Genomic DNA, 12,921 nt, shown 5'->3' on the forward strand with positions numbered 1-12,921 from the left:
CGCTACCTTTTCCTTTAATGATGACCAAAATTGAAATGTAATCCAAGAAACGGGAGGGTATTGGAATGAATCTGAAGGATCAGTTGAGGACGGCCAGACAGGGCACCTACTGATGATTTAGTCCAAAGAAATGTTTGTTTGTCCCAAACCCAATGGCCCGTGAACTGAAACCTGTTCACTGTTGCCAAACCCATCCTCCCCCTACCTCCCGATCTTTGTCCCTCGATGAAGAACCGGGTCAGAGGGGTTGAGAGAGAGAGAGAGAGACAGAAAGAGAGAGAGAGTCAGAGAGAGAGAGAGAGACAGAAAGAGAGAGAGTCAGAGAGAGAGAGACAGAGAAAGAGAGAGAGAGAGAGAGAGAGAGAGAGAGAGAGAGAAAGAGAGAGAGAGAGAGAGAGAGAGAGAGAGACAGCGACACAGCGGATGAGAGAGAGAGTTAGGCGAGAAGGAGAACCCTTATATCTGTCACAACATCTGTAGAGCAGCGTTTGGTGAACAGGACATTGTATTCCCCTCACGGTCGGGTACGCCGTGTACCCTCAGGGGAGGTCTTGTCCTACCACTAGCACCCACACATCCAGTAGTGACAAAAAGCTGTCATGTGACACATGTCGACAGACTCCTTTCTGTTCTGCACCAAAACCAAAAGGCTATCTTGTACCACCTGCTGCGTGTTTTAGGATTGGCAAACAGAAAATAAAAGGTGCACTGTGTTCCACACTAGACCGGCACTCACCCTTTAAGAGCCATTCTACCTCACCGAGATACCAAAGGCAGCCCCATGGGTGTGTAGCGCACACACAGAGGCCCGGCCTGTTTACCACAGTGACAGTGAAAGGAAATCCTGAGTCGTCAGCTTTTTCCCTCAAGTATCAGGTACCAGTACATCTGCTCTTAATTTCCTTGTTTGTAATGCTTATGAATGGTAACAGCTTGCGTCAGTAAGCCGTCCCGTGGGAAGGTATCCCTGTAATGGCAATTGATTAGTGCGTAATGCATCGGCCCGCAGCCCTCTCAGCGCTCCCTGTGCAGCACTTTGTGTCCTAATGTAATTAACAGTGAAATGCAGCGCTTGGGAGAATTAAAGCTGCATCCCTTTATTCAGATCTATTCGACCTGCCGGGGTGCATTTATCATGCTTTAAGGAGGATCGATGCCTCTCGTAGCGCCATGATTCACCCCGCACATTATTAAAACCCTGGGTTGACTTTGTCACTTTGTTAAAAAAAAGCCTCAACTTTAAAAAGCTACAGCTTTGTATGGGGAAAAGTCTTGGCAAAAGGTGGTGTTTTTTCTTTGGTGCGATGGGGTTATGCAGGGTATTTTGGTAATGTAAAAAGAGTAACATACAGAATAGCAGTGCTATAGCACTGCCTTTTGGGATGTTGGTACCCGTCTGCGGTGCCAGCCAATCCGTCTCGCTGTCGAGGCGACAATGAACAGAAATAATAACCCCTCGTCTGTGAGTAGATTCTTGTTCAGTTATTTCGGAACGCAGGTTATTTCCTAAAATAACCGATTGCTTTCCCCAACCACGATGTCTTTGGAGTGCACTTATTCACATTTTCCTGGGGGGTAAAGTGCCACATTAATCGCCACAGGCTCCCGTTTCCCCCCCCTAAAGCCCTGTTCCCGCCAGTACATTTGCGGGTGCCCCCCCCCCCCCCCCCAACCCCGGCACTGGGACATGAGTCACCCAAAGATGTTTAAGCTGACATATTGGTGGAAAGCACGCTATTTCTGTACATTTCATGACAAAGGTAATGGCCGCCGTTTTTCAGGCAGTAGGGGTAGAGAGATTGATTGAGGCTGACGGCAGGAGAAAGGTGTTCCACAGAAAGGCGACGCGGGGAAATGAGATGCATTTGCACAAGAGGAGAGAGAAAAAAGTCGATACCATCCATACCCCCTCCCCCTCCAGTGTCCCCCCGCCCTTCTACTGTTGCCCCCCGTAAGTACCACCGCCCTCCCGTGCTCAACATAAAGAGGCTGAAAACTATTTGCAAAAATGAAATCTGACAGTTTTCCGTCACTGATGCGGTTATGGCGGGAAGAGGGCTTTTAATAAGGCTTTTCCAGTAAGTATGGGGAATGCCACGCCCACTCTTGTGTCATGACACACCCATGCGTACACACTCACACACACTCACACACACATACACATCCTTATAGACTCACACACGTACATATGCATGCACATCCACACAGACACTTACATTGATTTGACATAGCTTTTAATTGTCAATATGTGGTTGTAATTTCACTTACAATATGAGACCTTGCCAGACTCTCTCTGTGGACGGTTATCTTTTGTATTTGGACCGGTGCGGTTTTGCTAGAAAAACATAAGGAAGCGATGTCTAAGCGTGGAAAATGGCAGAAAATGTCTCATAACATTTGAATCTGCGTAACGTTTATGTATGATTCGTAATAGCGTTAGTTTACAAACATAAACTAGCAGAAGTGTATGATTGTTATTGTCTGAACCCACAGAGCTCAGTTCCCACGAGCACGCTTCTGTTTACTTAGCGGCCAAAGGGGCCAGTAATGAGAAGGAATTTCAGATTCCTACGCATAGTACCTTTAGGCTAAAATACACACATACACACACACACACACACACACACACACACACACACACACACACTCAGACACACACATAAACTCACACATGTTTATGTGTGAACATGTGTTCACACATAAACATGTGTGACCAAATGTGTGACCAAATGTAAACACACGCCGTTACATATTTTGATTTCATTTTTTATTTTAAATGTTTAACCTTTTTTTATGGCTAAACAATTTCTAACCTTGCTTTATCCATGTGAATGTAATTTTGCATGCCAACAAAGCCCTTTCAATATAGAATCGACTTTCTCTGTTGAATCTTGATTCTACATTCTCTATGGCATACATATGCATGCAAATGCCTGCACTGCACATTAACTGTAGGACAGCACTTGCATTCAAATTTTTGCACTTTGCATGCACACATGTTGAGAAGCCAGACGCCGTTCTTCTCATTATCTCTTTTTCTCTCCTTCTGTCTGTTTTTCAGTTTCCCAAACACACATCATACTCCCTCACACACACACAGACACACACACACGCACAGACACAGAGACACACACACATACACACACACAGACCATCAGACCCAGCTACAGGGAGGTCATGCCAGTTGCTGTAGCCCAGAAAACAACCTCACAACCTGACACACATGACCTCTATACATTCTCAAGGAGCCTCTCTCTCCCCAAACATCTTTCTATCTCACGCTTTCCCCCCTTAACCCCCTTTCTCTCTCTCGTTCTCTCTCTCTCTCTCTCGTTCTCTCTCTCTCTCTCTCGTTCTCTCTCTCTCTCTCTCTCTCTCTCTCTCTCTCTCTCTCTCTCTCTCTCTCTCAGACAGAGAGCAAGGGTGTGACCCCTTCGGTGACAGAGGTTGGCCATTTCAAAGGAAAACAAGATCCTCGTTTCAACACCCCCCCCTCCCCAAACACCACCACCACCACCACCCACCAAAACAAACAAGAGCACTGTGAGCCACCTTTGACCTCACCTGGATAGCCTGCGAATAATAGATGGCAGTGTTACTGATATGTTTTCCCCGTGTTCCCAATCTGTGGATGGTACAGAGATTGCTTGTGACATAACGTCCCTAGTGTTCTTGGGATCACTGTTTGTGTGTGTGTGTGTGTGTGTGTGTGTGTGTGTGTGTGTGTGTGTGTGTGTTTGTGTGGGTGTGTGTGTGTGTGTGTGTGTGTTTGTGCCATCCTATAGCTCTTTTTTTTTTTTTTGTACATATTTTTGCCTCAGCTTCAGAATGAATTACTAATGAATATTTCTTACTTTATGACAGGTTTGTACCTTGGTGCCTCTAGCCCAGTATCTATCCCGATTTAAGCATTGCGTTGATGCTCAATGCTATTATCGGGTAGAAATTGTTGATGAATAAAAAAACTCAGTCAACTCAATTCATCTGAACTCAAGAGCCTCTTAGTTAGGACACACTACACACATTGCACTTTTGGAAATAGTCGTTTTTTAGAAATAAATTAGCCCTGCTATAAACAAATGCAGAAATAATTTAGATACTTCCCTAAAGGACGATGTTAGTAACTGTTTAAGTAAAGTATTGCAGTTCAAGATGAATGGATAGTTTGAAATCTCAAACTATCCAGAGGGATTAACCAGATTTGATCTAGTTTCAAATGCTAAGCATGTGTTTTAAAGTCCTCGCAATAAGTGGTTATTCATATTCATCACTCACTCAAGGCAGAAGGTGGAAGGCGGGGCTGTTCTCAGGAATCTCAGACCCAACCTGCCTGTGTACATAAGCATGAAAATCAACACAATCTGTTTCCAAGTCTATCAAACGACAGCACAAACACGATTCACAGCACCCTCAATGACAATCTGCCTTACTTTTCCTTTCTTTAGATTTTTTGTTTACACGCATATCCTTGCGTGAGCATGCACTAGGGTGCACAGACATTACACAGACATTACAGACTGCGGCAATGTTTTAATGTTCATGAAGAAGAAGAAGACCAACAACAACAAGAAGAGGAAGAAGAAAAACACAGAAGAAGAAGAAGAAGAAGAAGAAGAAGAAGAAGAAGAAGAAGAAGAAGAAGAAGAAGAAGAAGACAGAGTAGTGAGAGAGGAGTGCAAAGGAGGAGTTTATCCAGGAGATCTGGTGCCAGAGGAGCGTGGCCTATTTGAAAGCCTCCACTGCTCCAGTCGCTGCTGGTCCCGCCCCTCCGCTGCCATTGAGGTTTGGATGGTGGTCACGACTTTGTGAGGCCAAACCCCATCCCGCGGGCTGCGCAGTGGCTTTGATGCATTTTTCAGAAGGACTCTGAAATGAATGACAAGAAAGAGACGGAAAAAATGATACCCACACGGTTTGGAATTCTTCCAGGAAGAAGCATCCCCTCACTATTTCATATCTGTCGCTTGTTCATTGAGCATATAGGCCTACCTGAACCTTTGTCACAATAATATAGCTGCTTTTGAAAGGACTATACTGTATCTTGGCACTGCCAGTTGACAGAACTGTGGCAGTGGGGAAGACATATTTCAGAGAGAGATTTGGAAGAAAACCTTCTCTTGCCTCCTCTTCCTCTGGCCTCTCTCTCTCTCCCTCTCTCTCGCTCTCTCTCTCTCTCTCTCTCTGTCTCTCCCTCTCTCTCTCTCTCTCTCTCTCTCTCTCTCTCTCTGGATGGGATGTAGGTGTTTCAGAATTTGGCACAAATATTTGTATTTGTTTTTCAGGTGATTTATTGTCGTTGATGATAATTTTTATTCCTGTAGATTGATAGAATCAACAATTTTTTTAAGAGAGTTATTCCTCAAATAATAGGAAAAGTGAATGTAAGTAGCCAAATACAGCTTACAGTTTTTCTCAATCGTTTAAACACGTTTTAACGATTGAGACACTATAGCTCAATTTCTCAAAACTCTAAACACAAACCTGAGAAGAGTTAATCATTTTGTCAAAACTAAACAGTAAACACAGCTATCAAATGAATATCTCTTAGAGAGCATCAATTAAACACTGGTGTGATCAATTCAAAACACTTCCATCAAAATACTATTTACATATGTTTTGGCTTTATGAGGCCATGTTACATATTCCAATGTATAAAATTGTTTAGAAATAGCTTTCTTTTTTAAAGTTGCAATTGGGTGGTACATATAGTATAAAGACTGTTGCCATATTGTAATACAATACTGTGAATATATCATATAAATACTGCATTGACACAATCGTATCAGAATAGGATACGATTGTGACAATGCATATTTGTCTATCCAATGAGCTCCAATGGGCTAAACTCACAATCCCAGCTTCCTAGAGTCATACTGTACACCTATAGTTGATGCTGCAACATTGTTCTGACAATACACCAATATTACCTATTTTGGTAAATTACAGTACAGTAATTGCACTGATAAGTAAAACGAAAAACGCTACAGTAAGAAAATGTTTAGACTGTCTTTCGATGGATGTAATGATGAAATCAGTGCAAGTACAAAAAGGCAGCAAAGCAAATATATATATTTTTTGTAATACAGTAAAATGTTCAGCTGAACTGACTGCATAAAAAGCTTTTCGTAGGCCAACAAAAAATAAAAATAAGTATATAAATAAGGTGAAACAGATCTACATGTAAATCAGTATGTATCCCACCTCCAATCCTGATCAGGCCAAAGGATCATATCTACAACACAGTAGAGCTCAGGAGTCCTCTTTTATGCTCTGACACATAATTGAAGTGTTTTGCCAGTTGAGTTTGAACAGGTGAGAAGTGAGTTAGACTTATTGGTAATTAGTTGTTGCGTTTTGAAGGCCAGTGTGATCCAGGTGAACCAAGTGTGCCAGATGATGAGATTTGTGCTTAGAGTTTAGCAAAATGTGAAAACAGTGGAATTGCGCTTAGAGTTTAGCAGTCTGGAGTCTTGTACTTGATACATGAGCTTCAAGCTTTCAGAATTGTGTGCATAGTTCCATTTTTTGTGTGTATACAATCGAGAAAAACTAAAAGCAAAAAATAAGAAACATAAAGGAAAGGCCTTGAAGCAGAAAGGAACAATAAAATAAACAAGAACAAAGAGAGAGAACATACCTCCATAACAACGAATACATTCACCATTCCTCCTCTACTTTAAAGTCAAGCACAAATACTTGACAAAAGTGTCCGGTTCTGTAGTTTATGAAACTGTCAGCTTCCCGCCGGCGTGACAGACCGAACAGCGTGTCATAAATTGTACAAAGCACCCTAATATCATAATGTTATAAGCAACACTATATCTAAGAATATGAGAGAAATAATAGCTTTTCTGCCTTCTGTCTGCAGGCCTTGATTAAAGCTTCATTTTATTGCAACAATCATAATGGAATTATTTCCAGGTGTGACGGGGGCATTTAATGAAATCATTAGTAAGGATTACTTGCCTCTTTTTCAGGGGCCTTATTAAAAGGGGCCCCTTGTGATAGGAAGGTGACATGGGGCCATTTATTTATTTTTTCTTGTTCCCCATCCCCCATCTGCTCTCTGAGCGATTGCATGTTTGTCAGTCTGACAGTCACAGCATTCATGGCGGGCATAAAAAGCCTGCAGGAATCTGATTGGGAATCTTTGAGATAAAGCAGAAGAAGAAATAAGAATACATTGGCCGTTGCCTGCTTGTATTGATGTGTGTTGCAACACGACGCTCTCATTTTCATCAAAGCACACGCAGAAATTATTTTTCAATAAACGACTGCAATATGATGCATGGTTTATCCGTCCTTGATAATGGACTTTCTCTCAGTTCCGATCGACTTCCTTTGTTGTTTTATCTTTCCTTGTGTTTATGTCAATCTCTCTCACATGTTCGTAATTATTCCCTGTTTTATTATTTTGTTTTCTCTCTCTCTCTCTCTCTCTCTCTCTCTCTCTCTCTCTCCATCTCTGTCTCGCTCTCTCTCTCTCTCTCTCTCTCTTTCTCCCCCGACCCCCTTCCACAGCCCACCACAGCTGGTTTGCCCTCATTTCCACTACTGTACACTGAATCGCCTTTATTAACCATAACTTGTATCGCACGACTCGTGCGACGCGTTCAACAACACTCCACTGCACTGCACTCAACGCCACTGGATCTCTGTCTTACAGGGCCGGAGGCGGGCGTATAAACGATGCGGATGATAAGTTTAACGAACGGCGCAGGCAAAATCTCCAGATCTCGCCCTGTTTCCACACCGCTCTGTCAGGGTTGCCTGCCGTGATGGAGCTCCGTATTGTAAAATCAATTTCGTCTTTGCCCTCCACTTGTGGTTTTAACGCAGCAACCACTGAACTCTGAGCTCCTCATCCGTTAGCTGTGGCCTGAGGATCTGCCACGGCATGAATGTTTGATGACACTTTGAAAGATCCATCTTTATTACTCTTCTTATCGTATTCTGGCAACTGCCAATAACAATTATGGGTATGTTATGTAGTAGGTTTTCATGATGAGAGCCTGTAGCTGCCCTGTGTGTCTTCTCATCCCGCTGGGCCAGAAAAACAAACTCAACGTGAAAGATCAATGTAAACACAGGAGTGAAGTGGAATGAGAAACAGTTGAGGGAGCGATGCGAAATATTCAACAACTCAGCAACGCCTCAAGTAGTATAATTATTCAAGGCCCCCTTTTAAAGAAAAATCCAAACGGTAAGAGGTTTCTAATTTATTTATTTTTTTCCATATGGTGGTAATCTAATCCACAGGGCCCCGGTGCATGCTGGGTACATGTTTATATATTTCTCAAAACGCTGGAGGAAAGTTATAATACGGTGCCTTGCCTACCGCCGTTGGAGCTGCTTCAGACAGTGAACGATGGTCACGTCCATGGCTGTTGTCACAAAGTGATGAATAGCACCCACCCCCCCCCCACCTCCCTACGCCACGCAACTACTCAGGAATAATGCTTAAAACAGAAAATGAATGCAGGTCGTGAATAAATGTATTAAACATTTGTTGTGGTGCCTGGTCAGCACTGGCTCCACTTAGCTGTGTAGGGGGTGATGGTGGGGGAGGAGAACGAAAGAGAGAAAAGAGAGGAGGGGGGAGAGGAAGAAAGAAAGAAAGAAAGAAAGAAAGAAGCAAAGGAGAATGGGAGGTTGGGAGGGTGGTGTACTGATACAGAATCAGGGGCTCAGCCGCTCTACAATAGCCCATTAGTCTTCATTTTGCGCGGGACATGCAACAGGGCCTTTGCGTCGAGGGGAACAAACTGAAATTTATTGGGCTGACCCGTTTGGACTAATTGAAAGAAATTGTCTGTCCTGCTTGTTTTGCTGTAGGTCTGAGGCGAGGGGGGGTGGGGTGTGGGTGGGTGGGTGGGTGGAGGTGAACTGGAGGCCTGCATCAGCTGACCCGGGTCTGTTTTCCCCCTTAATTGTTTGATTCATGGGTGCCCTCCGCTGAAAAGGCAAGACGCAGCCCTGGGATTCATTTAGGAAGAGAATCGTTTTAAGGTTGCAATCACTTAAGGAGGATTTATTGGATGTGTTCAATATGAAGGACGCGCAGGCCTCAAACTAAGCTCTGTGCATTAATGGGGGCGCGGTAATCATTGGACATGCCTTTGTTGCGTCTGCTGGTGTTGGTGGTAGTGGTTGTCTGATCGCTAAGTGGACAAGAGCAAGGGAGGCTGTTTAACTTGAAAATAAACAAGTGTGCATGTTCAACTTTTTACTCCAATTTGAATCAGCAATCACAAAGGAACAAAGTTTGCAACTGGACCACGTTCAATGGCCACAATTGCTTTGTGTCGCAGTTTGAGGTTTGCTGATCTGTCTCTAAACCCTTTACACTCAGACAGAACCTGACCTGTACTTTTCCTAAAGAAGGCGCTCTTGCGAGGGGCTTCATCAGAATGTGCAACTCCAGTCATTTTAAAGTTTTGGAAATAAAATCGTTTGTGAGCATATGTTCCCTCAAACAAATTTTCAAACCGTAATCTAGATACTGTGTGTGTGTCTAATAGACTCAGAGTTCGATCAAGGGCAGAACTGGATGACCGAGCCGTCTCTAAGTGACAGCTTAAGTGCTGGAGGTGAAAACATTCTGACTGGATATGATCTATGAACCCATGACAACAACATTATCATAGAACCAATCATTAAATTATGACATGTAAATTCTGCCGCTTGTTCCTAATCAAACCATAAAATGTAATTGCTGGACAAAAAGCAAATCATGTCATCTAGCCAATGCCATGGCTGTTAAACATGTCAACATCTTGGAGTTGGAAATACCAACTAAGTCTTATCACTCTTTGCTTTCATATTACAGGTTTAATGAAGCTGCTTTGCAGACACATATTTCATGGCTTCCACAGGAGTGAAGTGAACACTTGAGATAGTTTGTGAAGTGTCACGTGAGTAGAAGGAAACGTGACGTTAAGTCATAAGAATGGACCCATTGTACCGCCGAGACGTTTATTCCAGAACATTGCTGTCTATCCCACACACACACCTTACACTTTACATATGTCACACAAAGTGCGCATGTGACACATAGAGTGAAAAAGTGACACGTGGACCGAAGAGCTCAGAGAAAATAGCTGGAATCCTTATTTCCTGATTCTGGTTTGACCAGCGTTATTTGGACGCTACCATTCTGCTTGCTCTAGAGAGGATAAGGAGTAGAGATACCCAGCCCTGGTCCGCTTAACACAATCAGGCCTCTTCCTCCTCCTCTTCCTCCTCCTCCTCCTCCTCCTCCTCTTCCTCCTCCTCCTCTTCCTCCTCCTTCTCCTCCTCCTTTACCTCCTACTTTTCCTTCTCCTCCTTCTCCTCCTCTTACTTGTTCCCCCCTCCTCCTCCTTCTCCTCCTCTTCCTCCTCCTCTTCCTCCTCCTCCTCTTCCTCCTCCTCTTCCTCCTCCTCCTCTTCCATCTCCTCCTCCTCCTGCTCCTCCTCATGCCCTCTGATCTCTTAAGCTCGAATTTCTCATATGAAGCATCAAACCAGGGAAGAAATGAAGGGAAAATAAATCCACAATAATAATAATTTAATAAAAGCAATCGAAGCGCATTTGTGTGCACAAAAATGACTGGCGCCGGGTTTTTAAAATAATAAGATACAGCTGTTGATAGTAGTGTGTGTGTGTGTGTGTGTGTGTGTGTGTGTGTGTGTGTGTGTGTGTGTGTGTGTGTGTGTGTGTACACCTCTCCCCCTTGGCCCGGCGGCGCTGTGTGAGGAGCCCTCATGAAGGCAGACGGCTGACAGCAGCTCCTGGATGATGCTGCTGCCATCAGGTGCATCTGCTAAACTTAACTCACAGACTGCTGCTGAGGCAAGAGACAGAGAGACGAGGGAAAGGAATACACAGAGTCGAGGTAGCGCGCGAGGAAGAGAGGGAGAGGGAGAGGGAGAGAGAGAGAGACAAAAAGTTAAAATAGGCACAAGGGACTTTGAGAGGTAGTGGTGAGCCGTGGAGTGAGCGGAGGATATGAAGAAACGTTGGGGAGATATTGCAAAGATGGTGTGCTTGTGTTTGTGTGTGTGTGTGTGTGTGTGTGTGTCTGTGTGTTTGCATTTTTTGAGTGTCTGTTTGTGTGTGTGTGCGTACGCACGTGTGTGTGTTTGTGTGTTTTCGAGGGTTTGAGGTTGTGCCTCGTTGTGTTTGTCTGTTTGCATGCATGTGTGTGTGTGTGTGTGTGTGTGTGTGTGTGGATGTGTGCGTGTGTTTTGTGTGTGCGTGCGTGCGTGTATGTGTACAATTCTGTGGGACATGTGAATTACGTGTATGTGTGTATTTACATTTCTGTGGGACATGTGGATTGTGTGTGTGTGTGTGTGTGTGTGTGTGTGTGTGTGTGTGTGTGTGTGTGTGTGTGTGTTTATACATTTAATATGTTCATCGTCCTCCTTTGCTGGAGCTGCTTGTGCACACAGCCTACAGCGAAAACACAAACAGGATGAGCTGAGCCCTGCGAGGCTGTAGCTGAATATAAGGACACAATGTGAGTGTCTGAACCACTTCTAAAAGGAGAGGCCAAGAATGTTAAGTTGAGAAGATTAGTTCAAGATTTAATTTAGAGAAGCCACAAGAAATATTGCTAGGTAGGAGTAGGTAAATATACGAATGCTTGTCTCAGCATTATGCATGTTCAGCTTCTACACACACACACACACACACACACACACACACACACACACACACACACACACACAACATTTGCCACACCCGCACGCACACATACACACTGACTGCTTTTGTGAGAGATTGAGCTTGTGACGTTTTTTTTAAATCTTTAATTCTCCTGATGACACACAAACACATGCACACACACACACACACACACACACACACACACACACACAGACACACACACATACACACACATACACAGAAACACACAAAGACACACACATCTAAGCTTTCATGACAACATCAGATTTGTTGAAATGCTACCTCGCTGATGGTGTGAATCACATAAGTGTTTCAAACAGTGTTATTCTGTTACATTAAAACCAGAATAAGGGGGCTGAATGCATGAGGGTTTCAAAAACCTAACCAAGGCCTCAGTATGGTGTGTGTATGTGTACACACACACACACACAGGCACACATCCTATTATAGATGGACAGAGAGGAAGTAGTAAAATCTATACTATTCAGGAGAGCTCAGAAATGCACTGTGGGTGTTTGTGTGTGTGTGTGTGTGTGTGTGTGTGTGTGTGTGTGTGTGTGTGTGTGTGTGTGTGTGTGTGTGTGTGTGTGTGTGTGTGCAGGAGTGTTTGAGTATGTGCATACGGAGGACTATGCATGTGTGAGTGTATATGCAAGAGTGTGTCTGTGTGTGTGTGTGTGTGTGTGTGTGTGTGTATGTGTGTGTGTGTGTGTGTGTGTGTGTGTGTGTGTGTGTGTGTGTGTGTGTGTGTGTGTGTGTGTGCTCGCGCTATGTGGCTATGGAAGGGACCGGTGGGAAGCGAGAGAGAGCTAGCGGTGGGGAGCCCCAGCATGTCTTTCAGGTAGCCCCACCGAGTGGCTGGGAGTGCTGTCACCAATTTGTACCTAGCCATGGGGGACATCCAGGGGATGGAGGGCCCATGGCAGCTCCCTGTCCTCATCACAACTAATGAGGCCCCGACTTCTCCTTCCTCCATCCGCCGTGCATGCGTCTCCATTGTTTATGTCTGTGTGTGTGTCTGTGCGTGCGAAAAGAGAGATAATGTGTGTGTGTGTGTGTGTGTGTGTGTGTGTGTGTGTGTGTGTGAAACAGATAGAGTGAGCGAGAGAAAGAGATATCATGTATGTGTGCGCGTGTGTGTGTGTGTGTGTGTGTGTGTGTGTGTGTGACAGAGAGAGAGTGAGCAAGAGAAAGAGATCATGTGTGTTTGTGTGTAACAGATAGAGAGAGAAGAGAGAGACAGAGAGA

Source organism: Pollachius pollachius, assembly GCF_949987615.1.
Source record: "Pollachius pollachius genome assembly, chromosome: 12".
Lineage (NCBI taxonomy): Eukaryota > Metazoa > Chordata > Actinopteri > Gadiformes > Gadidae > Pollachius > Pollachius pollachius.